This window comes from Vulpes vulpes, chromosome 11 (genome assembly GCF_048418805.1).
Source record: "Vulpes vulpes isolate BD-2025 chromosome 11, VulVul3, whole genome shotgun sequence".
Taxonomy (NCBI): domain Eukaryota; kingdom Metazoa; phylum Chordata; class Mammalia; order Carnivora; family Canidae; genus Vulpes; species Vulpes vulpes.
This window is the reverse complement of record NC_132790.1, coordinates 15,837,053-15,849,166: the sequence shown is the minus strand read 5'-3', so window position 1 is coordinate 15,849,166 and position 12,114 is coordinate 15,837,053. Positions and strand designations below refer to the sequence as shown.

At 44.2% G+C, this 12,114-nt stretch overlaps 1 long non-coding RNA gene across 1 annotated transcript; it reads left to right on the top strand.

The window, feature by feature from the left end:
* The first annotated feature begins 313 nt into the window (after positions 1–313).
* LOC140594481 (uncharacterized) lies at positions 314–10,422 on the top strand. The gene is made up of 2 exons (XR_011995339.1): positions 314–489; positions 3,942–10,422. It is a non-coding gene; the product is annotated as an uncharacterized lncRNA (long non-coding RNA).
* Positions 10,423–12,114: the final 1,692 nt, after the last annotated feature.

Below are 12,114 nucleotides of genomic sequence, written 5' to 3'. Positions count from 1 at the left end.
AACCCTCTACCCCATGCTCAAGTCACACCTAAACACTTGTTCTCCCATAATACTCTACATGTTCTGAACTTCCTATGTTTTCTCAATCTATTCTTTCCACCCTGAAGCCCTCCTCCCTCTCTGCACCCATTGAAATTCTAGCCATTCCTCAAAGCTCAAGACAAGTACCACCTCCACCATGAAGTCTTTCTAGTTGGAAGTAAATTCTCATTCCTCTCTGCCTCTTAACACTTGTCATCATCTAGAAAACCACCCCTGTCTCTTTCTCTCTGCCTATGTTTCAGTGAATTTTTCCTTGTCCTTTTTTTTAAAGATTTATTTATTAATTTAAGAGGGAGAGAGAGAGTGAGGGAAGGAGCAGAGGGAGAGAATCTTCAAGCAAACTCCCTGCCGAGCATGGAGCCCAACACTGGGCTCAATCTCACACCCATGAGATCATGACCTGAGCTGAAACCAAGAGTTGGACACCTAACTGACTGAGCCACCCAGGTACCCCTTTCTTTGTCTTTTTTAACTTTTATTTGAATGTAAATTCCTTGAGGGTTGTACCGTGTATTAAATTGCTAACATGGTGTGTATATTCAATAAATATTTGCTAAAACTAAGCTGAGCTGGGATCCCTGGGTGGCGCAGCGGTTTAGCGCCTGCCTTTGGCCCAGGGCGCGATCCTGGAGACCCGGGATCGAATCCCATGTCGGGTTCCCGGTGCATGGAGCTTGCTTCTCCCTCTGCCTGTGTCTCTGCCTCTCTCTCTCTCTCTCTCTCTCTCTCTATCATAAATAAATAAAAATTAAAAAAAAAACACAATCACACACTTTAAAAAAAAACAAAACTGAGCTGAGCTAAAAGATCAAATTAGAAAGGAAATTCTAGGATAATTAATAGGAAAGAGAAAAAGGAGAGACCTGTCCCTATGTCCTACTCAAAGCCAGCCTGCCCTCAAGAATGATACTAAGGGAAAGCTGCAATGCCCCCAGGCTTGGCCACACACCAAGGGCTCACTACTGTCTCTAGCCACACAAATCCTGCCACAATGTTTAGAGGCATAGCCTTGACCTGGTGCGAAGCAAACATGACAACTGTCCAAACTACAGGTCACTGGGGTGCTGAGAGACTGAAACATTAATGCCAGAAGTGGGCATCCCAGACACTCAAGCTCCCCACTCTCAGGGCAGAGACTTCCTGAATACGGCTCCCCTTGGAGGAGGAGAAGTGAGAAGCAGCGATGACACTGGGCTCCAGTGAATAGCTTTGTGGATTTGGGTGTGGAGAGGTTATGGAGGTCATGAAAGATCTTCCATCCCACTCTACATATACCTCAACATCCCTCTGTTTTCAGCTTTCCTATTTCCATTGGTGTGGCATAGAAAAGCTCAGTTGTCAGCTACTGGGTACTGCTTATAATCTTGCCTCCAGGGAGGCCTGGGTGGCTCAACGGTTGATCGAGTCCCACATTGGGCTCCCTGCATGGAGCTTGCTTCTCCCTCTGCCTACGTCTCTGCCTCTCTCTCTCTCTCACTCTGTCTCTCATGAAAAAATGAATAAAATCTTAAAAAAAAAAACACCTTGCATAGAAGCCCACCTTTTCTACAGAACAGAGAGGGTAGTAGGCCACCCTCTCCTCCATTCTGTAGGATTAAATTCCCAGCGATCTTGGAATTTGCTGTGAAGCATGAAACTCCTTCATATTGGCTTGGGTTGGAGATATGACAAGAGGAATTGAACAGAGTCAGGATCTGGCCCTGGCTCTCAGTCCTAGGGATCCAACATGGACACCAGGCTCAAGTATACTCTGTCTGACGCTTGGGAGTTTATCACCACCACCATCACTACCTCATAACCACTGCTACCACTGGTTAGGGAAAAGGAAAAACAAAAATCTTTTCACAAGTAGCTCCTACACATGGACTTGGAGGCTTATAAGGTCACCCATAGACCTACCACTACTAGTGACTAGATACAACAGTATTTCAAGTAGAATGAGGTTCACTGCATAAGTTTGAATGGTCACCATTTAATTCCATTAAAATCCCATCAATAATCAGAGCTTTATAAGACCCCCCTGACAAATAATGATAGCTTACTATTATGGGTTGAATTACACCGCACCAAAATTCACGTTAAAGTCCTAACACCCAAGTACTACAGAATGTGACCATATTTGGAAATAGGGTTGTTGTAGATGTAATTAGTTAAGATGAGGTCACTAGGGTGGGCCCTAATCCAATGACTCCTTATTAAAAAAAAAAAAAGAAGAAAGAAAGGAAATTTGGATACAGAGACACATATGCAGGGAAAGAACCATGTAAAGAAACGTAGGGAAAACATGGCCATTTCCAAGCCAGAGAAAAAGGGCTGGACATTTCCACAGACTGCAGGAAGAATCAACCCCACAGTCATCTTGATTTTGAACTTCTAGCCTCCAGAGCTGTGAGGCAAAATATTTCTGTTGTTTGAGCCATTCACTTTGTGATACTTTATTATGGCAGCTCTAATAAACTAATACACTTGCCATTTAAAAATTCTCACTATAAGTCATGATCACTAATTTCACTTAATTCTTAAAACAACCCAATAGGTTAGGTACTTTTATTTATCTTCATTTTCCAAATGAGGACTCTAAGGCTATGAAAGATTAAAAAGCTTGCCCAGACTATTAAGTTGCAGAGCCAAGATTTGACCTCTGCTGCCTATGAAATCCCTATTCTTTTTTACACCATCTACCACTGTCTCAGACGGAGGGATATCCTTATGAATTATACTATCGTGTGTCCCGGGCTTGTGTGAACTATGCCTGGTTATTTTACTGTCTGTGTGGACATGTTCAATTCACTATTGTCAACACAATGGGCTTCCTGCCATGCCACTCATGATAGACAACAGTTGGCAAATCCCGGATGGCCACCCAGGAGCCAGGATAGCCAACAGGCCCGTAAGGGCTGACAGCTGAGGCCTAGCTGGCAGAAGGAGGTGGGAGGGTGAGGCCAATATTCATGAATCTGACAGGCTCCTTTACAGTTCTACAGAGTGAGTGGCTCCGGGCACTAAGAGAAGCCCATAAGAACCCATGGTAGTTAGGAAACAGATGGGCAGTTATGTGAAATTGAGCCTGGAGAGGAACAGGCACAGAATAGGGGCAGAAATGCAAGATCTAAAACCAAGAAGGCTTCAATTCAAGCTCAAAGGGACACCAGGGCTGGTCAGAAGGTGGGCTAGGGAATGGCCATAGGAGCCCCTCAGGGAAGATGTTGCCTGAGTCAGAAGTAACTGGTCTCTGAAGCTGATTCCCATCAGTCTGACTTTGATGGGATTAAGGTAGAGAAGAGAAGAGGCTTCTTGCCCAACCACAAGAAAAATAACTGCCCTCATGCAAATGAAGCTAATGGGAAACATCTTGTGTAAGGTGGTTCACCCAGCTGTAGACTTAGAGCCATTCTGGCTTTCATTTGGGTTTCCTCTGCCCCTATTATTTCTAATTCAAGTCCAAGGATCATGAAAGGCCTTTAACAGCTCTGAACAGAACATACCTTCCTCTTTCCTCTTTTGATTCCAGGCCCTGACTTCTTACCAGATAGTGTACCCCAGGCCCAGCAGATGTGCCCCCAGCTACTTCCTGAGTGTTTCTTAGCAACTACCAACCAGCCACCATTGCTCACCCAAGTGTCTGGGACCTCAGATATGAGCTTATGGGCTCACCAGATGGGACCAAGGCCAGCCTTCAGGAAGTTGGTGGCAGGGGACTTGCTTCCCCTCTGCTCACCCATCTTTACACCAATCCAAGATTTTCTCAAGTACACACATTTATCTTTGGTGGAATATGAATAAGCATTTTATTTATTTCTTTTATTTTTATTTTTTATTTTGGATAAGCATTTTAAATGTCACTGGTTGTATATTCTAATCTAATACACATTTTGAAAAAAATTTAAATCCCATTTTAGATTGAACTTATAGAAGAGAGGGAAAATATGTCCTATTCAATCCATCTGATTGATTAATAACTGCCTGGAAGAGCACTGTGTTGAGAAGAATTCTGAAGAAGCACCTGGAATCACCAAGAAAGATCCACAATCAATCATTGGACAAAGGAGTGGAGCACAGATGCCACACATTTGCTACTTCTGGCTTGTGGATTCCCTAGTGTTTGTGGCCACACTTTGTACACATGCCCTGATCACGCTTGTCAGCAGTGTGGAGCTGGGAACCAAGCTGGATACCTGAGCCAGTTCAGCCCCCTTGGCATCACAGGGCAGCACAGGGACTGGCACATCGCAGGCATCCATATTTATGTGTTGATCTGTCAGACTTTGTGAAGAGTATCTCAAATGACAGATTCTAGAAGTATGCATCCTAAGCTGGGGATCCTTTCACCCTACCAGAGACACAAGGAAACATTATAAGTAGCAGCATGGTTCTTACAGCCCTTTGGGATAAAAATTTAATGATATCATAAGAGCCATAGAGAAATTTCCACATTTGATCCAGAAATAGCATCCTTGCAACGTTGTTGCTAATGAAACATTCAAGAGATGGGGAACATCTAAGTTCATGAACTTAGTAAATGTGCTAAAGATGTGAGGGTTGCACAGAGGGGTCACTTTACAGGCCCTTATATTCCATCTGGTCAACACCTCTTCCCCGCCCTCTCTCTCTCCTTCTCATCTCTCTACCTGAGGTAGCCACAGGCTACAAGTGTCTCCCCTGCTATCATAATTCAGCTCTCCACAACTCCACTGGGTGTCCTGTCAACACTCTTGCTCCCTACTCCATGGAAAAGTAGTGCAAAGTGGTTATTCTTAGCATACTTGTATTCTTCCTCTCACTACAGAGGATTAGACAGTTATTAGAAAACACAGCAAGTTTGATCTGCACATACTATCATGATCAAAAATGTTGGTGATTTATCATCAAATGGAAAAATAAACAAGTTTCAGGGCAATGTATAATGTGTGACACCCACATGATGTCTGGCAGGCTCCATGCCCAAGTATTAGCAGTAATTACCTGTGGGGAGGAAATGGGATGAGGCAGGGGGTGGATTATAAAGAACACTCTCTTGTTTATTCCATAAAACTGAAATAGTTTGCACTTTATTTTATAATGAAATATATTAATTGTGTAAGTTTTTAAAAAGAAAAGAAAGGTATAGATAGGATCCCAGCTTGAGGAAAACACACCAAGCATTGGCAAGGCTCTACCTTCTTGGAGAAATCAATTTTTACCCTCAGCTAGTTTGCTTGAAATGAGCGGTTTACTTATCCCCAATTGCCTCAAGAAGTTGAGAAACAGGCCTCCCTGCTGGAGACATCACTTGGAGAGCTGGCTTAATGCTCTTGTATTACTGCTGGGTAAGAGCCTTTCTCTCTCTGCTCTACAGAGCAGTCTTTCCAGACCACTCACTTGCACATAGGGCACCGGGGTAGACGGAGAGACCTGGAAGATCCTTTCTTGAGTGGCTCTCCCTCCTCTGGCAAGAGCTGTGCTGGAATCTCGGGGTTTACCAGGACCACAAGGTTCTCTCCAACGAGAAGAGGTGAGGGGGCCCTGAACTGCAGGTTCCCTTCCTTGCCTTTCTCGGCAGAATCAGTCAGGCTTAGCCAAAGCCAACCAGAAACCCTCAGTGAAGACAGACCTTCCAGCCTCACTTCTATCCTGTCTTCTCTCAGTACCTTCTGTCCACCATGCCTCAACTCACAGGAAATAAAGAAGATTAAGTCAACAGGTTGTGGTTGTTAACCACTTTAATGAACTAGGGAGGCAAGGTCCTTGAATGTCCTCCCAGGTCAGATGGGAGTCTCCCTCCTGGGAGAAGGAAACACCTGGCAAGTTAGTGCTGGTTGTTGGCAGGAGGCCTCAGATGCTTGCCATGTGGACCTCTCCTTAGGGCTGCTTGAGCGTCATCATGACATGGCAGTTGGCTTCCTTGGGAGCCAGGGATCCAAAAGCACTTGAGCCACATCTTTTATGACCTAGTCTCAAAAGTCACACATCACTTTGCCACATTCTGTTCATTAGGAGCACATCAGTCTAGTCCACAATCAAAAGGAAGGGAATTAGGCTCCACCTTCTGAAGAGAGAAGTATCAAAAAATTTGTGGGCACAGCTATTACCTATCAGGCTTTGTGTAAGTGCAAGAGACATAGAAATGAGACACAGAAAATCCTTGCCTTCCAGAAACTTTCAGCTTAACAAAGGAGACTGACATTTTACCTAAGCTGTGGGAACACAGAGAAGGAAGCTTTCTACTTAGGGAAGGGGGCCAGTGGGAGAGGTGTCCAGTGTGTCTTTCTCCTGGCCACCTCAACTTCAACTCTTTTCTGTCCTTAGGCAAGTGAGGGGTCACCCTTTTGCAAGCACTCAGAAGTGATCTTAATTAGGAAGGGGCCAGGATCTTAGAGCCTTCACTGCGACCAAGAATGAAGCCATTTCATTTTAACAACCAATTACTCCATAAAATCCATAAAATGACAACAACAAAAAAATCTGGCCCTCTCCAGACTTTTACTGTTTCCCTTACTGAGCCTATCCACATACGCACAGGCAAAGCTGTCAGCCATATGGAGGTGTTGCTGGCTTCATTTAAGAGATAAATATGGGAACTTGAGAAAGTTTATAAACTCAGCAGTGCTGGGAAGCCAATTTTGCTTCACTGATATTTGCCTGTGGTTTCTGGGCTGAGATGTGCAGGTTTTACAGATTAATCTGCCACCCACCCTGGGCTACAGAGACACTGACTTGGGTGGGGCTCTAATTGCTTATCTTCAATCTTTAATGCATCAACAGTGCATGGCAGCCTCCTAGGTCTCTCACTTGCCCAGCACCGCCCCCTACATACACATCACCCCAGACACTCTTTGGAGACAGACACCTCCACATTCACTTGGTAAATATTTATAGCTTCAGAGACAACAAGCTGGAAAGCACACAACAACCATGGATCCCACCCTCAGTGGGACTCGCCTGGTGTCAGTCTGGCTTGTAAACCTCTCTGAGTGCAGAGCAAGGCATCCTGGGGAAGAGGCGATAAACACACACTGCTTGACTGAGTCCCTAATTGACAGAATCTTGAAACCAGAAGCCTATTCTAGATTTCCTGCGTAGCCCACGAGCCTTGGATCTCCATGACTCACCCCCTCAATGGAAGACAAGCCTGAAGATGAAATGAATTTGACATGAAAGATGACTCTTTCTTTACTTTGTTATTTAAAGTCAATTTAATTAACATATAGTATATTATTAGTTTCAGAGGTAATTTAATATGTCATCAGTTGCATATAACATCCAGGGATCATTACACCAAGTGCCCTCTTTAATACCCATCACCCAGTTACCACATCACCCCCCCCACCTCCCTTCCAGCAACCCTCAGTTTGTTTCCTATAGTTAAGAGTCTCTTATGGTTTCTCTCTCTCTCTCTCTCTCTCTCTCTCTCTGTTTTTATCTTATTTTTCCTTCCTTTCCCCTATGTTCATCTGTTTTGTTTCTTAAATTCCACATGAGTGAAATCATCTGTTGTTTGCCTTTCTCTGACTGACTTTTGCTTAGCATGATACCCTCTAGTTCCATCCACGTCTTTGCAAATGGCAAGATTTCATTCTTTTTTGGTGGCTCAGTGATATATATCACATTTCCAGGCCTTTGCCTTACAGAAGCTAACAGTCTTACAAAGAAGGTAAACAGAGAAAAAAACACATAGAGATAGATGAGAACACAACTAGTGCTCTGAAGGACTGGTGTGTAAGGACTTTGAGAGTTCCTCGGGGAGAGATCAAGCTGTAAGGTAAAGGGCCAAGCAGAATGGGAAGGAACCAGCCTCAGCTGCTACTTGTGTGTGCTCCAGATGTCCACCGAGGGCTTCGGCTCCTTGATGTCCAAGTGAGGTGGGCTTGGACTTCTGAATCCCAAGGACTAGGGAGTTCCACACCTTCTCCAGTATTTCTGCTGGCTCCCTATGGCGGCCTTGGTCTCCTGGCCTTTCTACCTCTCAAGATTCTGGCTTCCTCACATACCACTCTGTCCCCATATGACATCCTCCCCAACATGAAATTCAGTCACTCTTTTGATTGCCACACAAAATAAAAATCAATTCAACCACAAGTTTTACAAATTATGAGAGAGGAGGTCCTGTAAAAGGGTGTGTTCTACAGCACCTGGCCTTCAGCCATCCACTGAGTTCCTCCGCCTTCTCGCCATACGTTTGTCCCTTTCCTCCTGTCTTTCAAGAGCAACTCCTAAAGCTCCTGAGTCTTAGTGTCCCCTGACAACTAGGCCCAAGGAAGGATGAGGTGAGTTAAGGTAGGGAGGAAGACCACACCCTCTCCAAGCACTCAGCAAAGTATCAACACACACACGCACACACGCACAAACACACACAGACACACAGACACACATACACACAGTGCTTTCTCCAAGAACTCAGCAATCAAAGTCTCTCCATCCCACTTGTACTGGTTAGTTAAACAAAACTCCAGCCACATTAAGCAAGAAACAATTTACGGCAGAACATTAGGTGTCCTACAGAACTAGTAGGAGGAATTTAGAAAGGACTTTAGGTGGAGCTTTCAGAAAAGCTTCCCAAAGAAGATGCAAGCCACTAAGGAAGCTGCTCACTCCAGAACCAGTGCTGCCCCTGCCACAAGGCCACCAGCATCCCTGAGGCTTGTGACAGGACACTAGGATGTCTGCTCGTGCTGCCAGAGAAAACTCAATTTGTCCCTCAACGGCAATGCCAGCAGAAATGACAGGAGCTCAGAAGTGTGGTCTCTGTCTGCTTCCACTGAGCTCTCTCTGTGCATCTGATGGTTGGGCCCGACCTACCTTTCTTACTTACCTCCAGCTTCCTGATTACACAGGAGTCTGGGAAATATGGTTTTTAGCTTCCCAGCCTTTGCAATACCAGACAGTCCACTAGAAGGCAAACGGAATGCAGGTTGACTGCTCATCTGCTGTGTATAACCATACCATATTATTTTGAGGAGGGAAGAGAGGCTGGATGGAGAAAAGAGCTAACTTTTATTAGGCATCTATTATAAACTCAGTAATTTCCTATAACACACTATAGGTAGGTAGTATCACCATATTAAAGACATGGGAACTAAGGCTTATAGTGGATAAGTTGTTTCCCTGAGTCACATCAAGACAGATACCTCCTAGGACAGTAGGGGAAACCCCCACTCCCAACTCCCAGAGCTCATACAAGCTAAAGAAAGGCAGGTTCATCCACTAGAAATTCCAAACATTCTGCATGGTCTCTACTTAGACATCATCTGTGCATAAGCTTATCCTATTGTGACCAGCATTCACTTTCACTGATCACCTCAGAAACCACCTCATCTGCCTGAGGCTTCCATTCAGAGTGACATTCTGTGGGGCTGATGCACCAATTACCCCTCTGCCGGAAGCACATGGGCTACTTCTCAGATGCGCTCCTCTTGTGGGAGTCTTTCACTTTTTCTTCCAACGTTGCGGACAACTCTGGAACATCAGTCATGCAACTAACAGCTTCATAAGTCAAGTCTCAACCTCAGCCTCTGGGGGGTTGCCCTGGCAACCTCAGCTTTAAGCCCCACTCATTCATCAGGAGAATATTCCCCCGCCCTCCCCATTCAAATGAAGGTTTGGGAATCTGCAGTTTGTCTGCACGTCTGTTGCCAGCTGTGCTATAAACTTGACTAATCTCTTGCAGTGTCTCACAGCACTCATACCTGCATTCCTCAGACTAACGCATATATGAGTGTCCCAACTGGCCTTTCACTCTTCAAATACCTTCCTTGCTTCTCTTCTGTGCTAAGAATAATAGGCCACTCTTTTCTCAAGCCTACTGTGAAGACTTAGTGGGATCATTATGAGGCTGCCCTGACACATGTTGGGACCTCAATAAGTCCTAGTTGCCTACCTCTACTCCCTTCCTGTGGTAGGCTTCTGAAATCGTTCCTGATGGTCTGGCCTCTGGGTATTCACACCCTGGTGTAAGGACTTGTGTAGGGGTAGTGTGTATGTTTGACCGGGGCGGGGGGGTACCAAGAGAGTTGCTTCTAACTAAGAGAATATAGCAAAAGTTATAGAGTGTTACTTCCAAGATTAGGCCACAAAAGACTATGACTTCTATCTTGCTTGCATTTTCTTTCTCTACTGCCCTCTCAGCATGGTGGCTTGTGTGCTGTCATGTTGGAGAGTCACCCAAGGCAAGGAACTGAGGGAGGCCTCAGTCAACGGCTAGAGAGAAACTGAATCTTGCCAATAGACACATGAACAAACTTAAAACGAAGATCTTTCTTCAGTCAAGCCTTGAGAGGACTATACGCAGGTGAAATATTGATTCCAGCTTGTGAGAGACTCTGAAACAGAGAACCCAGGTAAGCTGTGCCTGGATTCCTCACCTACAGAAACAGTGAAATAATAAATGTTGTTGTTGTAAACCACTAAGTTTTGGGATAATTTGTTATGTTGCAATAGATAACTAATATACTTCCTTTCACGGTATCATGGATTCCATTTCTGGACCCAAGCTTGCTCTGTGGGTGAAGAGAAGAAAGGAACATGCTTTCTTTTGCATGGTACCCCGAGGTCTGATCTTCCATCCAGGGGAAGATATCTGAGAGCCTATCACAGTCAGGATCCACTGGGCCTGACCATCAGGTGCACACTCTGGCCTGAGCACTCTTCCTTGTGAGGTGGGCCACACACACTTGTATGCCCTTCACCACACAACTGTCTCCCTCACTCAGACACAGAAACCATGATGCCAGGCTCCCCTTTACCTTGGCACCAGCTAGAGACTGGACTGGGGTGAGGTAAGGGAGGTGCCCAGGAGCAAAATTATAGGAGGTATTCCCTCCTGGTTTATGCAAGGTGGCACCTGAAAGTGAGTGTCTCTTTAAATTGTGTGCCCTCAGTGCCTCATCTATCTCATCTTAGTTCCAGCCACTCCTACCCTGGCCTTGACAATCCGGGAAACCGGTCCTGGCCAGCACAATGGTCAGATTTCCTGCCACCTCCAGCTTGATTCCTGAGCCACATGTCAGAGGGGCTCTCTAAGAGCCAATCCTTCTATGTCAGCATTCCTTATTAATTCAGGAGTCTTCAGTAAACAGATGTATTTAAATCTTCTGTCCTGATGTCTCCAATAGGGACACTGGTCTTTTTTGTCTTTTGTAGTAAGGAGCTCCTTCTCCTTTTTCATACCAATGGCCAACAACAGAGATAGAACACAGCTAAGGTCACCTCACTTTCCACCAACTTGCTCGCAAGGGAGAAAAAAGAAGATAAGCACTATGATAAAAATAGATAAATTAGACAACATCAAAATTTAAAACTTCCATGCATCAATTGGCAAAGTGAAAAGGCAACACACAGAATGAAAGAAAATATTTATAAATCATATATCTGATACAGAATTAATATCCAGAATATATTTTTTAAAAAACTCATACAAATCAGCAACAGTAAGCTGATTATAAAAATGAGCAAAGCGTTTGAGTAGACATTTCTCTAAAGAAGATATACAAATGCTAATAATCACATGTAAACATCACTAATCATTAGTGAAATGCAAATCAGAACCACAATGAGATACCACCTCACATCCACACACCCATTAGGATGGCAACTATCGAAAGAAAGAAAGAGAGAGAGAGAGGAAAGGAGGGAGAAATGTTGGAAGAAGAGAGGGAAGAAGGAAGAAACAAGTATTGATGAGGATGTGGAGAAACTGGAACATTTGTACGATGGTGCAGCTACTATGGAAAACAGTATGATGTTTCCTCCAAAATTTAAAAATAAATTGCCATATGATCCAGCAAATGCACTTCGGAGTATATACCCAAAAGAATTGAGAGCAAGGTATCAAAGAGATATTTGTACACTCATGTTCATAGCAGCATTATTCACAATAGCCAAAAGGTAAAAGCAACCCAAGTATCAATTGACAGATGAATGGATAAACAAAATGTGGTGTATACATACTATGGAATGTTATTCAGCCTTCAAAGGGAGGAAATTCTGACACATGCTACAACATGGATGAATCTTGAGAACATCATTCCAAATAAAATAAAACAATCACAAAAAGACAAATATTGTTTGATTCCACTTACCTAGAGTAGTCCAATTCAC